We start from the raw sequence: 13,946 nt of genomic DNA on the forward strand, positions 1-13,946 counted from the left end.
CTCAGAATTTTCAGACGTTTGATTCTGTCTGAAACTGGTATAATGAATAAATGTAAGCTTATATCAAACAATTTTTACTATATTTGATGAAAAAGCTAGGACAGATCTAGAGAAAAAAATTAAGTCTTTTGCACATACATAGATAGGAACCACCTGCAAGAAAAAAAAACTGTCAGATCCAGCTGTGTCCTCCACAGGAGGGATTTCAGAAAACATGCTACATCTTTTGGCTGCATTTCTGTCTTTTTGTACCACTTAAGAGCTCAGACACTTCATGCTGCTAAAAGTACCATCCACAGTCATCATGGTGGAAACAGTGTAATGAAGTTCAGAGATCAAATAGAAACAGCTAATTTTGTTTTAGCAGGACTCATATGACAGAAACCAGACCTGCAGACAGAAGGTGCTATATATTGAGTGTAAATGGCCTACAGACAGAATCGTCCTTCCCCCTCTGCTGCACCCCCAAGATTTTTGATTCCAGCTCTTAGCTGCTAATACTTTTGCAATTAAATTCCTATGACACTTTTATGAGAGAAGTGGCAGAGGAATTATACCTTTCATGCAAATCGTGTGTTTCAACTAACAACTTGATATTTGAGAACATCACATTTCATGGAAAACTGTTGTTATTTCCATCTCAGGTTGCTTGCAGCAAGAGTCAAAAGAATTACAAAATTAACAGGTTTGACAGAAATCTCAACAGAAAACCACACTCCAAGTCACCTATGGATCCTCCAATTCCCCAAGTCATTTACACTTCATACAACTGTTCAAAGCACATTTCTCCCCAGAGCAAAGCATTCGTTTCAAGTGCACTCCCACATTTTCTTGTTCTAAGCCTTTCATTATACTAGCAATCACATGGAGTAATTTGTCTGCTCCAACTTACCACAGGCATCTTCAACAAACCTCAAGGTCACCTTTGAGGTAGGCAGGCCCAGCACTCAGCCATGTTTGGTCCACCTATGTAACATGGGGCAGCCTTGCCAGCCACTGCCCTCTCCTCACAGACCTGGGATGTCCCTGACGCCACGTTCTGAAATTCACATTCTGTGAGACATAGGTGTGAGAAGATATAAATCTGGAAATGTCTTCTCAGCTTTGGCACAACACAGCTGCTCTGTCTAGCCCAAAGGTGCCTGGTGTCTTTAAATAAGGAAGAGAAGAAATTTCTTCCTCAGTTCAGGCCATCTATGTTGTATTAACACTTAGAAGCAAGCATACTTAGACTCCTTTTCTTGCTTGTATCAGTTTGCTGGAGATTGAGCTCTTTCTTTTCCCATCAGCTTCCCTTTACATGTTAGCTCTGAAAGCCAGTCAAATTTACCATGTACAGCAATTCTAGGGGCTTCATGAGGACACCAGTTCGATACAGCAGCCAAGGAGGGGAAAAACACTGTGTGCAACTCTGATGGTAAAACACACATACATTGCTTCTTGTCTGAACCACGAGGCTCACCCCTTCCCTCCAAGGGCAGCCCTCAGGGAGGGGAAGGGCCTCAGCATGATCCTGCCAGCCCAGACCTTCCAGAGAACAAGGGCCACTGCACACCGAGCGGCAGCCAGGCCAAAAGCAAGGGTGTCCCTGAGGGAGCAGTGGCCTGTGACACCCCTTAGGGGACTACTACTGTCCTCCTTCCCACCCACCCCCAACTCCCAAAACAGCTATTAGAAGATATGTTGCCAATCAAAGCAAAGAGGTTAAATGAAATTTCCCAAGCCACAGTACTGAAGGGACACCAAACTATATTCACTGCATCAGTACTGAGGCTCAAGAGAATGCCATACTCCCACCTCAGGCAATTTTTGCCAAGATGGAAAGTAATTCTCCACAGGTAACCCATACTTCAGAGCACACTAGATGACAGCCAGCTAGCTGATTTTGTGCCAGAACCTCTTTAACCAAAAGATGCATCTACCTGTACAAAACGTAGCTTGTCCAGCACTGCCTTTGGTACTGACTGGCAAGAACAACTCTGAAGACTGAGCCTGCAGGTGTCACAGGAAGGCAAAAGCCATCCCACATTCAAGAACAAAGGTCTTTCTGGTTATTAAAAAGCTCATCTTTTTCAGTGTTGCCTGTTTCAGTTATGCTTGTTCAGCCAGGTCTGTGGCAAAAATATGGTGACTCTCACCATTTTCATGTTAGTAGCACTCTGTCAAAAACTACATCATCTTTGCTTCTCAGCACATTTGTCACCAAAGCTGCATAACACTGATAAGCTAGTAGGGGCCTTCATCAAACACCTTTCAAAGGCTTCAGAAACCTTCAAATTCGTCATCTTAGTCATCAGATTCTCAGGTATAGGGTCCAAAACCATCTCCACCCCAGTCTTCAGTACTAGTCACAAACACAAAAATATAAAAAGGTAGCCCAATTCAGAATTGAAAACTTATTTCCACTACTTCTTCCTGGATCGTTTTTACTTTCTAATGTTCTGTAATTCTCACAGTGGTGAGGAAATAGCAAAACTAACTTTTATCTTTAAGAAGCTCCTAAATTCTATACTACGTTACCCCTATTCCTTTGGGGGCATTAGGGGCCATTGGGGGCACTTCTTTCACTTTCAGGCAGAAGGCAGACAACCCAGACTGGAAATTTACATTTAATTTGCTGTTGCTGAAGCAGGCTAGGAAAAAAATTTTAGTTCCTGATCTTTACAGATGCATTTATCTCCAGCACAACAACAACAGGATGTTTTGGCTTACTAGGGTTTAACAAATACTGAATCTTCCAGATGGAGAGTACTTTGTAAGAACAAAATGAACATCAGTGAAGATTTCCTTTATAGATTTCTACTTGCACACCAAACACTGCATCTGCCTGCATATCAATAGCTTGTTGTTAAATTAGTTGTATATTTCAGTATTTCTGAAATTGGATGTGCCAGTTTATAGCCATTACTTTGTTTTTCCCTTCTGGCATAAGGAGAATCCAGTCTGGCTTTGTAAAGAATTGAGCTAACATTTCTGCATATTTTATTAAATATCCTAGCAAGATTATTCGCTCATAAAGTTCTCCCCAGCTATTAAATCATAGAAACATTGCAGTTTTAGCTTCTGCATTTGAGCTCTTAGGAACATGGACTCAACAAGCTAAAGAAAAGGTTCTCTATGATTTCTTGACACTTTTACCTTAGCAGCAGTACTACAGCTGAAAGCAAGTATCTGTGCAGTACACCAAAAGAAATACAAACAGCGAAGCACTTGGTCTGTTTTATAGGATTAACAATACATAGTGATTACCTCAGTTATAGAACTAGTTGTTTAAGTTAAAGAATTAAGCGGTGACAAATATATAGGAAAAAGGACCTAATACCTTCTGATTCTATTTATCAGAGATCTCAAAATGACAAAGATTTGGTAATACATAGCCTATATTCTCAAAGCTTTGGTCGCCAGAGTTAAATTCAGGTCTAAGTTTCCATAGCTGTCTTCTTCATTGTGGTCTAGAGAAAAGCAAGACAGAAGTTTGAAACATACTTTTTGGTAGTCACCTGAAGCCTGAATAACTTGAGTTTTGCCTTTCTAGACATGAGTTACAAATTTTGAATAATACAGAATTAATTATTTAAGTTCTCTGGTGAAAAAAAAACACATTGAAAATATAACATAGAAACATTGCAGTTATCTGGACTAAACCCTATGAGTGGGCAAAACAACTGTACAGCTTGAGAGCAAGGTTGCAGAAACATTACATTTTTTCACATTAAATACAACATGCCTGAATTTTATTTGGAGTGACCACATAATAGGTTTTCAGTTACAATTAAGTGAGGGGGGGGGGGGGGGGAAAGAAGCCTGCTTAATATTCAATTAAATTCACATCATTTTGTGGAGGAACAGTATTATAACATTTACCTACACTTTTTATTTAAAATTTGACTTGAAGTATTGACAAAATCCAACACGTTGCTCTCATGAAAGCCCAGAGATCAACACGCAAATTTCATGGAATTCTTGATCAAGTAATCGCTTTCATGGCACTGAATATGCAGCCCAACAGGCTAGGAAAGGCATTAGATCTTTACATCTGTTGTAGAAATAACTGTTCTTTAGAACTTCTCACTTAATTTCTTATGTAAGCAAAATACTCTTCAAAATGAAATAAAAGTTTTATAAAATGCAGGCTAAATAAAGATCAGAGAACCTGAAAAATCTTTGACATTTTTCTCTCTCTGCACCACAGAAGATAAAGCCTACATCACAAGTCACTTCAGTAACCTCCCAGACAAACAGCAGAAACATCTTCCAGATGACAATCCTGGGTATGAGGAAAAATATCAACCTCTTGAGAAAAAGAAGATTGAATAAGAGATGCAAAGAAGAAAATAATCATCATAGCAGCAATAACATACATGATGACAAGCACCCAATTCTTACCTCCCATGGGACTGGAAATCATACTGATTCATTCAATGCCTTCAGCAGAGCCCCAAACTTGTCCTTAGCAGTGTAGCTGCTCCTTAAAGTCTTTTGTTTCCACTCCCTATCACACATAGCAGACACTACTAACATGTTTCCACACCAAATGCCCCTTCTCTCCAACCCCAGAAAACCTATCTAGTTTCTGGCTTCAGCTGTCATCACTCTCTCTCAGATCAGACATCACCACCAACACCTGAACAAATTCTGGGCATCAAATTACACCTGCAGGAACACCTTTTATCAAATTACCTTATTATTTACTAATTCTGCTGACGGTACCTAAGGATTATCAGAGCCTAGCTCATTCTCTGCATTCTGGAATTCTTTATTTGCCTCCAGAAATTTGTGGGGAAAATCAGGGGTTTATAGGGTGAAAGAGACTTTTTCAACTTTTATATGAACTTCCACTGTAAGATGTGCAACAAAAAGCCCCATCTTACTCTCTAAATAACCTGCATTTTAAGGCAATTATGCTGGTTATTTGGAAAAGAAAAAAAAAAAAGTCTTGCTCCTATTTTGATCCAGCATTTTATTGAATAAATTATTTGAAAGACTTTTTTCCATTGAGAAAATTATATCTACCAAGAGACTTTCATCCCCTCCATTTTTCTTTGCCAAACAAATTCTTAAACAGCAACACATTTGGGTTAAATATTTACTTTTCAACAAATTGGTGACTTCAAGTAGAAAATTTCTGTTGACATCGATTGCCAATATTCCAGCAGAGCTTATGAGACAGGAGCGCAGTGTGCTTGATGTTACAGGTTTTTCTGTCATAGCATGCTCTCCACTTCTATCCTGTACGGAACAAGGTGTGCTCACTCATTTGTATGCTCTATAAATACAACTTTATAAGCAAATTATATTATTTTTCCACTGCTACCTGCATTTTTTACCACAACCAATTTCCAAGCCAGTGGAACAGCTTCCGTTTCTTTAGGCTGGAATTGGCAGAAATACAATGTGTATTTCACAAGTAGCCCCTGACTAGGTGCTCTAGTTGTACCATCAAGGAAACATTTTTTAGACATCAAAAGATACGCACAGATCTATATACACTGCCTTGCAAATGCTGGATCTTTTTACTACAGTTTACTTTGACTGCTGAAGAAAACAACTAGGATTTTGTTACTTCTTAATCAGGCACCAACATTTCTTATGCTCTATTATCTTACGCAATTATTCCTTCTGATGAAAATATTTTTAAAAACATTTTTAATCCAAAAGACAAACTAAGTTTTCAGGCAAATATATAGAGAAAGAACTTACAAAGAAAAAAGTTAAATAGTGATTAATTTTCATGTTCAGAAAATTTCAGCAGTTTGAGGCATCTCTGGAGTTGTCTGGACTGGCTTGCTGGCAGTTTGCCTTCCTGTCTTTCAGTGTATCCAGATGTTAACTCAACTCCCCTCTCCCAATCTCATTACCTCTGGAAGCAGATATCTGGTCACAATTGACATCCTGAGAAGTGGCAGTGTAGAGACTGAAGCATTCTCTTTCGGCATCTAATTCAATCAAAATCTGAAGGCTGATCCCCAGAGGTGAGAAGTTCTTGAATCAACTCACACTAACTGCAAATCTGTTTGTTTTTTTTTTAATTTACTTCACTGGTAATAAAAGCCACTTGTCAGAGACAATTACTAATTACTGATATGTAATGGTAGTAAATAACAAATAGATGAACGATTTCATAATTTGGAAAGACATTTTCCCTAGAAAAATAGTTTGCCCTATTCCAGGTGGAACTTTCAAAATCAAACTCCCTTTAGGACTTCTTTTTCCTCCCTCTGTGTCTCTGTGTATTAAAAAGAAGGGCAAAAAATCAAGAAGTTTTGATTTTGGTCTTGCAGTTTCTTTAGGGAGAGGTAGAGAGAGAGAGGATGTTTCAATGCAGTCCTCTTATAATTTGGCAGTCTCTGCAAGCATCACTGACCCACCTCAGCCCTTTCAAGAACAGATACCATTTTGTAAAGCATTACGATCCATTACATGTCTTTCAGATAAACACATAACAAAGACAGGCAATCCTAATATCAAAATCTCAGAGTGGTGTCTGAAGCCAAAGAAAGAAGCACTAAATGAAAGTGGGATATTTCCTAGAACCCTTTAAAAAAAAAAAAAACTCAGCTTTTTTTTCTTGCAGGAAGAGATGCATACAGACGTTGTACTCAGTTAAATTGTTTTCAGACAGAGTGAAAGCTCAGTCTCATAACTGTACAGAGACTTCTCAAAGGAAGTCAGGATCAGATGAAATAAGGAAGTGTGAACCATTTCCACCTGTGTGTTTCACCATTTTCTGGAATACTAAAGCCTGGTTCTTTTCCCATTTATTTGGTAAAATAGTTTTGGATTGTTTCTTTTTCACCCTTGCTTAAATGAAGAGTCTGCCCAAGGCCTGGGGGCTCTAATATGGCCCTGACCAACCCCTCTCAAGCCTCCTCCCAGGCCTTACTGTGGGATGGGCTCTGCCCCACCAGCCCTGGGACTTCCTCTGTTCCCCAGCCCTCGCTGCTGCCCGATGGAGCCAGAAGAGAGATCACCACACTCTTCTGGAAAAGACAACACTGATGGAAGCAAGAAGCACCTGTAAAGTTATTGCAAGTTTTTCCCTTGCACTGGGCACAGTACAGGTCAGAGAGCTTTTGGTCTGAAGAAACACAGCTGTGTTTTGAGTTTAATCTGCATCAGGTGGTGCCTACAGTCTATAAGTATCTCAGAGAATGTGCCTAGGCTGACCCTGAATAAAGCAGCACAGTCATAAGTATAGCTGGCATTGTTTTTCTAACTTTAATATTCCTATTCCTAACGTTCTTTAGACACCCTTTCCCCTGATTTTGAAATACATTTAATGACACAAAAGGTCCTACTGTACCAGTATTGTAGAATGTTGGGGCGTTCGCCTGCAGGTTCATACCTGGCAGATGAATGATGATGGAGATTTAAATGGGAAAAGACATGAGTTACCTAGTGAGTGAGAAGAAAGCGGCAGTATCTCTAGCCCTGACATTTCCATACTAAAAGTGTGAAGTAAGTTAAACAGGGGCCCTTCAAAAAGCAGAGCATTTACAAGAGTGCCCTTTGATACCTGCATGTTGCCCTCTGTCTTGGATATTTCACACCGTTCACCATCAACCATTAGGTTTGAAAGGTAATTAAGTCCCAGTTACGAATGCATTGTTTGCCAATTTAGTCACTTTTTTTGCACATTTATTCACTTAAAATTGTGGTTGGTGAGGGAGGTGAGGGCGCATTTGGGACATTTAAACATGTCCCAGATGTTTGATTTTAATGTATTTCCTTTGAAAGGAGAAGAGAAGGTGAGGGAGAGACTGATGGCAGCCATCTTACTCACAAGTGCTAAGTGTTAACATAGGTGATCCAAGGTAGGAAATCACCACTTGTTCCCTATTTTGCAATTCTAGACTTCTGTTTCCTTAGCTTTGTTACAAATGCTCCCAAATCAAGATCTTCTGCTTGGCTTCAAGCAAAACGTGTTGTTCTATGTAGAATAATAAATTTGCTTTTTTATTCCAGAATCAATATACTCAAAACTCAGCTGATCCTACACTAATTGTCGAGGTGTTTTTCCCCAGTTTTGCCGCCATATTATCATCCCGTTCATAACTATATTATTCTTGCCACCTTAGTGCCATATCTGGCTGAATCAAGGCAATGAATGGAAAAACAGGGTGATATTCAGAACTGGTTTAGGCATAACAGAAATAAGCTATAACAGAAAGAAAAGGAGAGAAGAAAGTTATAACTCCTTCCTTTCCATAAGAAATATAAAGCTATTTATAATTAAGAGCCACAAAAGCTCTTGAAATGAATTTATTTGCAAAGAAATTTATGTTAATTGCAGACTTCTTTCAATAGGAAAGACTTTATATAAATGGTTTATAATACAGTCCTTGGTACAGAGAACAAACTGATTTACATGAGAAATAACCTCTTTTAAGTAGCACTTCGCAAAACTCTTTGGATTTATCATACAATTAAGTCTCTGTGAGCGTTCTACCTGGTTATGCCTTGACCACGGCAGGGAACAGACGCCTACTGCCTTCCTGGTTCTGAGAAGCTGTAGGGCTACAAACCTCCAACAGCAGTGTTATCTACCAGGTAACTGCTATTTCAGGCACTTCCAAAGACATCTGCCATTCAAACCACAAATCAGAGAATTCTTAATATAAAATGATACCTCTCAGAAGAACGTTAACCACCTAGTGCTTACAGTACTTGTTAATTCAGTTAAGGCTCTGTTTTCTAGCCAAAATAAATTATACAAATACTGGCTGTATACCATGGCAGTTAAAACCAGTTGCTGTTTTATATGAGAGATTTAAAAGCCTTGGGAGGACAGAAAGTTGAATTAGACAGAGAAGAGACATTGAAAGTGTTGCTGCTCAGATACCGTGAAGAATTCAGGACAGATGGATGCTGAATAATTATAGAACCGTAGGACTGAAGGACTTAGAAGAGCTTCTTTACATGTGCCTGCCAATTCAGACTGCCTCCCCGCATACAAGTAGCCACTTCAAATGCAGCCTGGAAAGGAAGGTCAAGGCCCTTTACAAGTTCTACAAGCTAGAAACAGCAAAATGATAGAAATGGCAGTAACTGCTTAATTATACCGTATACTCTTGTTCCAATAAACCAAATTGCTTAATTTGCCTAGTTGCTTATTCCCAGCTCTCATGTTCCTTGTGTTGCTTTCTCTCCTTCTTATAGTTGTAGAAGACAAGTTCCGTGGATGGCTTAAACTGGTTTTGGCTCTTTGGAACTGGCCACTAATATCCAACAGGTCTAGACTGACCAGGTTGGACACTAACTTGAGCTATTGTCTCCTTTTCAAACTGAGCTGAAAATCCCATTTCCCATTCTTACTACCACCCACTGTTTGGTGAGTGGGATAATTTCTAATTATTTTCTTCTACATAAATATCACAGAAGCTTATCTTTTGTGGACTTCTGCCTCCTGCTCTGTTGTCCTTGTGATGGCATCACCTGCTGCCCCACAGTGACACTGCAATTAGCTGAGACACAGCTACCAACAGCCTTTGCTTAAATACACCCAGCTATTCATCTGGATCAGGTTCAAAGAGAACTGAGGCCAAAAGGACTCATATGGGGATTAGACTGAGCAGTTGTTTCTCAACTTCAGGTTTCTTTGATTCTGTTTAGAATAGGCCACAGCAGCATCCTTCAAATGAACCCACTAGCTTGTGTTTGGCTAATACTTCTCCAGAAAAACTTGAAGACATCAAGTAATGAAGAACATTCCTGTTTCTAGAGAGAGATGCTAGAAAAGCTTCATCTAAAAAGAATAAGTGATATCTAGTTTGTCATTTCCTTTCCTTGTCATTCATAAAAAGCACCGATTTCTAACAGACCCAGCACCAGTCTTTACAGATCCCTTGGAAATAATATTGCTGTTCGATGATGATTTTCCAGTAACAAGCACTTCTGGAGATTTGCCAATCCTTACATCATTTCTTCTAAGCTTTGGTATTACCATATAATGCTGGATACTTAGAAATTGTTGGGATGCCTTTGAGACATATTACTGAATAGTATCTCTATCTCTATTCACATGCCATGACAGAAAGCCTCCTTCTCGGGATGTTCTTTCCTATAAAAGTGTGTGGGTGTATTATGTTGTAGTGAAATGCATAAACCTGGAACACCTATAAACTCCCTCATTAAAATGTTCAGCAATTTACCACTGCTGTGTGCTGCTACCACTGGAACTGCTGCTTAGGACAGTAGCTACCCTAGGAATCCTACAGGTACTTTCACAGACGACTTTCCACCTGATGATAATTTAGGTTTCATGACAAAGGAAAACTAATTACTCATAAGGATGCAGTTGAATTTCCATGTCTAACACATTAGCACAAAAATCAGAAATAAACCACTCCAGTTAGCAAGGACTGTCCAGCATGGCAAGACCAGGCTGCCTGGGGAAGGGTGGGACTTGATGCAATCAGATACCGAGGATGGGAACCCAGGGCATTTGCTGTCGCAAATACAAACAAGCTGATGTAACCACGTGTTCTGGTATCCGTGTTCGAGACGCAGCTTGGGGAAGACAGACCTGGGGACAGACCCGGGGACAGAGGACTGCCCACTGGAAGCTGGAGCAGCAAGTTTCTCAGAGAACCCCTTTTTCCCAATTGTTTTTCCTTGCAACTCACATACCCGTGCTTCTAGTGTCGAGGTAGATTTTCCATTCCGTTTTCTCCTGTCCTCTCCATGGTCACGTAGGTAAAACCACAGGGTGGCACGGGGTGCGTACCCACTATATTGTCTTCCTTGCACAGGAGGACACTTATCCCTGATAGCTGAGACACTGGTTTGTACAGGTGGGGAGGAGGATAAATTCTCTTTAAGTTGGTGGATCTCTTCAGAAAATTTCTCCACAGCCGAGATGCAGGCCTGTAAGAAAGAGGAGAGACTTTCTTCGTACTGCTGGAGTTGTTTAGCCAATTCATCCACTGTGGGTTCCTCATGGTCTTTCCAGGTCATTACTGCCAATGAGCTGGCACATGATGATGGTGCACTCAGTACAAACTTCCACCACACGGGTCATGTACACTTGACTTCATCTGGATCTATTGATACCTGTTTGCTGTCTAGGTCCCTATAAACAGCTGTAAAATTATGGTAACAAAGCAGATAGACCAAAGGTTTGGCTACCATAACGGAATTTGGAGTTTAAAAGTCCCATTTGTCCCCAAATGCACACCCATGTACACTTTAATTTATTTACCATTTTTTTATACTGAAACATCCTGAAAGGCAAAAGGGATTTCCATAAAATCTGAATTAAAAGAAAACTGCAAGAAATATTACCCATAAACTACCTCAGAACTGCTTCAACTCTTTTTAACACATGAATGTTTTCCAAGAATTCTTTCTTCCACTCATTAACAGAAATCAGGACACCAAAGTCTGTGGAGGAGAAATTTTAGCTGAGAGCTGTGACTCTCACAGCTTTTTCAGATAGCCTCGTTTTTTTTTCAAAGAGTTTTAATTAACATGGTGAAAATCCATCCAAACAGTGCCAAAGATGACAAATGATGCTATACCACACCAAACTTTTCAGCTAATTTTTGACTCAGAGATAGATTTTTCTTTTATATTATTTGCAATTTTTCTAACAGAAGAATGTTTACCAAGGTGCACACCTCAGCATACATCAGTCTGTAAGGGAAATCAAGCCAAAAAATGCATTGTACTTACATCCTTGTGAAGACAGATAAACTAAGCTGCAGTCACTTTACTTGTGTAGAGCTTTACATCATAATTTCATTTATCAATTAACGCAGGTTTCTAAAAAGGGAGATCAAATGGGATGTGATTAAGGCAGGACCACATGGTATCTTCTGGAGTATTTCTGCTTGCAATGTTAAGGTGCAAACATCCATGACAAACATCCCCATCAGACTTGATAAACTTAGCTAGACACTCCTCTGCTGCTGACTATATGATAGCCTTCATGAAACTGCTGCCTGAATTTAGCAGGAGAGCCCAGCACTGATGCAAGAAGGGGACCTTACCCTTCTTCCCCTCCCTCCTGCCCCCACCCCTTTCTTCTCTGGTATTACCTGTGGGCCCTTCCACCAGGGCTCCTGCTCACGGTATCAGCAGAAAACCACATCTCATGCAACAACACCCACAGCAGACTGTTAGCTGAAACGTCTTGAATCACAGGTGTGACAAATGAAGATGTGTTTAGTAGGAGCACACTGCGGCTGCCCAGAAATGCCCACGGTGAGCTTTTTCCCTAGGCTGTGTGTTTGAAAGCAGAGGCATACAGTTTGCCGTGCTGTTTCATCCCTCATCTTCAGCCCAAGCTCCTCACTGAGGTGCCATCTTGTGGACCAAGACTTTGACATTAGTAAGACAACTAAGCAGAACTATAATTAATGAAGAAAAACCTTGCTCTGTCCCAGAACAGTCTGGTGACAGTATTTGTCAAGAACAGATCTTTATTCTAATGAAAATATTACGTTAAGCTTTATCTGCTAATGTTGGAATACTAAAGCTGAAGCACAGCTTGCAACAATTCTCTTTTATTCTCTGCACAGATTAAAGTGATGTTCAGGTTTACAGAGAGTGAAAATTCACCTCTTGATCAAGACAAATTTTATGTTCTTATATGGATTGTATTTACTCTTATGTAACCCTGGAGAGTTTGGAATGTTTCAGTTAAAAACAGATGAAAATTACTTTCTTAGCTTTTTCTTTACAAGCACATGAATCTCATTCCACATAGCAAATATTTGTCTCTAGAGGAAAATATATTTTAACTTCTCCTGGGATTACAAAAGCTCCACTAAATCAGAAAGTTATTCTACCATATCCAAAATGATGTCACAACAGGGCACAAAAGCTCTAACTTCTCAGGCAGGACAAGGATTACAAACAAAGGGAATGTCATTTATTGGACCAAGTAATGGAAGAATTAGATAAGCATTTAAGCACAAGTCCTCCCTGGTCTCATAAGGACAATTATGTCCTTAGATAATCACGGCTACTGCAGATCCACCCGAGCATGGAAGATAAATGTTGCTGTATGAAGCAGTAACTATAAAGTGGGGCCTGAAGAAGATTCTGTGTGGGCAGAAGCTCATCTGATCTTTTCAGAAATATCCATCAGTCAAAAATATCTCCGTTTATAGATGTTGTTCTGCCTGTCTTTGGTCCATCAGTCACAGCAAAATACCGCGAGTTTTAGCACAGGCTCTAAATATCCCAGAGCACAGCATGCTGTGGAGACCTGGAGTAGGTGGAGCTCAGGCAAGATGGTGGCCAGGAGAGACAGAGGCCTCTTTCCCCAGACCGGGATAACCAAACGAGAGCACAGGGAATGAAGAGAGATCTAGAAAACAGAACCTTTTAAGAAAGACTGAAAATCAGAGGACATGAAAGGCCATCCTAAAATATGTAAAAGTAGTCATAGAGAGGTTATATCCTATGAGGACAAAACAAGGAGTAAGGAACTGATGTTGCAGGAAGGAGATATAGAGGACAAGAAAACCTACAGGTGAAGAGGATGAGCTCTAGATGTCCAGAAGGATCTGGACTTCTGCTCTGGTGGACTTTGATACTGGACTGGACTTCCATCTGCCAAGGATGTGGCAGATAGAGCTGATTCTTGAAAGAGTCACCCAGTCCAACACAACCCTCCTCCAGTCTCTTATTCCTATAGCTTTTCCTTCTTCTCTCTTCTATTTCTGCATGCTGCTGCTCTTCAGGCCATTTTGACTACACTCAGTAGTTCTTTCCCTAACTTTTTGTGAAGATATTCCACCCTATTTTACCCTCAATTTTATTTCATAAATTTTCATTTAAGTTTACTGAAACTCTCAAAATGCAAAAGCCAGATGAAAGGCATTTGAAGTCAGCAAAATCAAAACAAATGTGAACTGTTTATGCCTAGATATTTTCTGAAGCTTGTGCTGTTTGAAAGGGAAAAAAAAAAATGTTTCACAGTGACAGGCAATGTAGGA

At 39.9% G+C, this 13,946-nt stretch overlaps 1 long non-coding RNA gene across 1 annotated transcript in view; it reads right to left on the reverse strand.

Annotated features, from left to right (window-relative positions):
• LOC125183394 (uncharacterized) overlaps positions 1–4,577 on the reverse strand; it is a 134,873-nt gene extending 130,296 nt beyond the window's left edge. The window contains exon 1 of the long non-coding RNA XR_007165326.2: positions 4,387–4,577. This is a non-coding gene — a long non-coding RNA (uncharacterized lncRNA). The remainder of the gene's footprint in view (positions 1–4,386) is intronic.
• Positions 4,578–13,946: the final 9,369 nt, after the last annotated feature.

Source organism: Anser cygnoides, chromosome 7 (assembly GCF_040182565.1).
Source record: "Anser cygnoides isolate HZ-2024a breed goose chromosome 7, Taihu_goose_T2T_genome, whole genome shotgun sequence".
Lineage (NCBI taxonomy): Eukaryota > Metazoa > Chordata > Aves > Anseriformes > Anatidae > Anser > Anser cygnoides.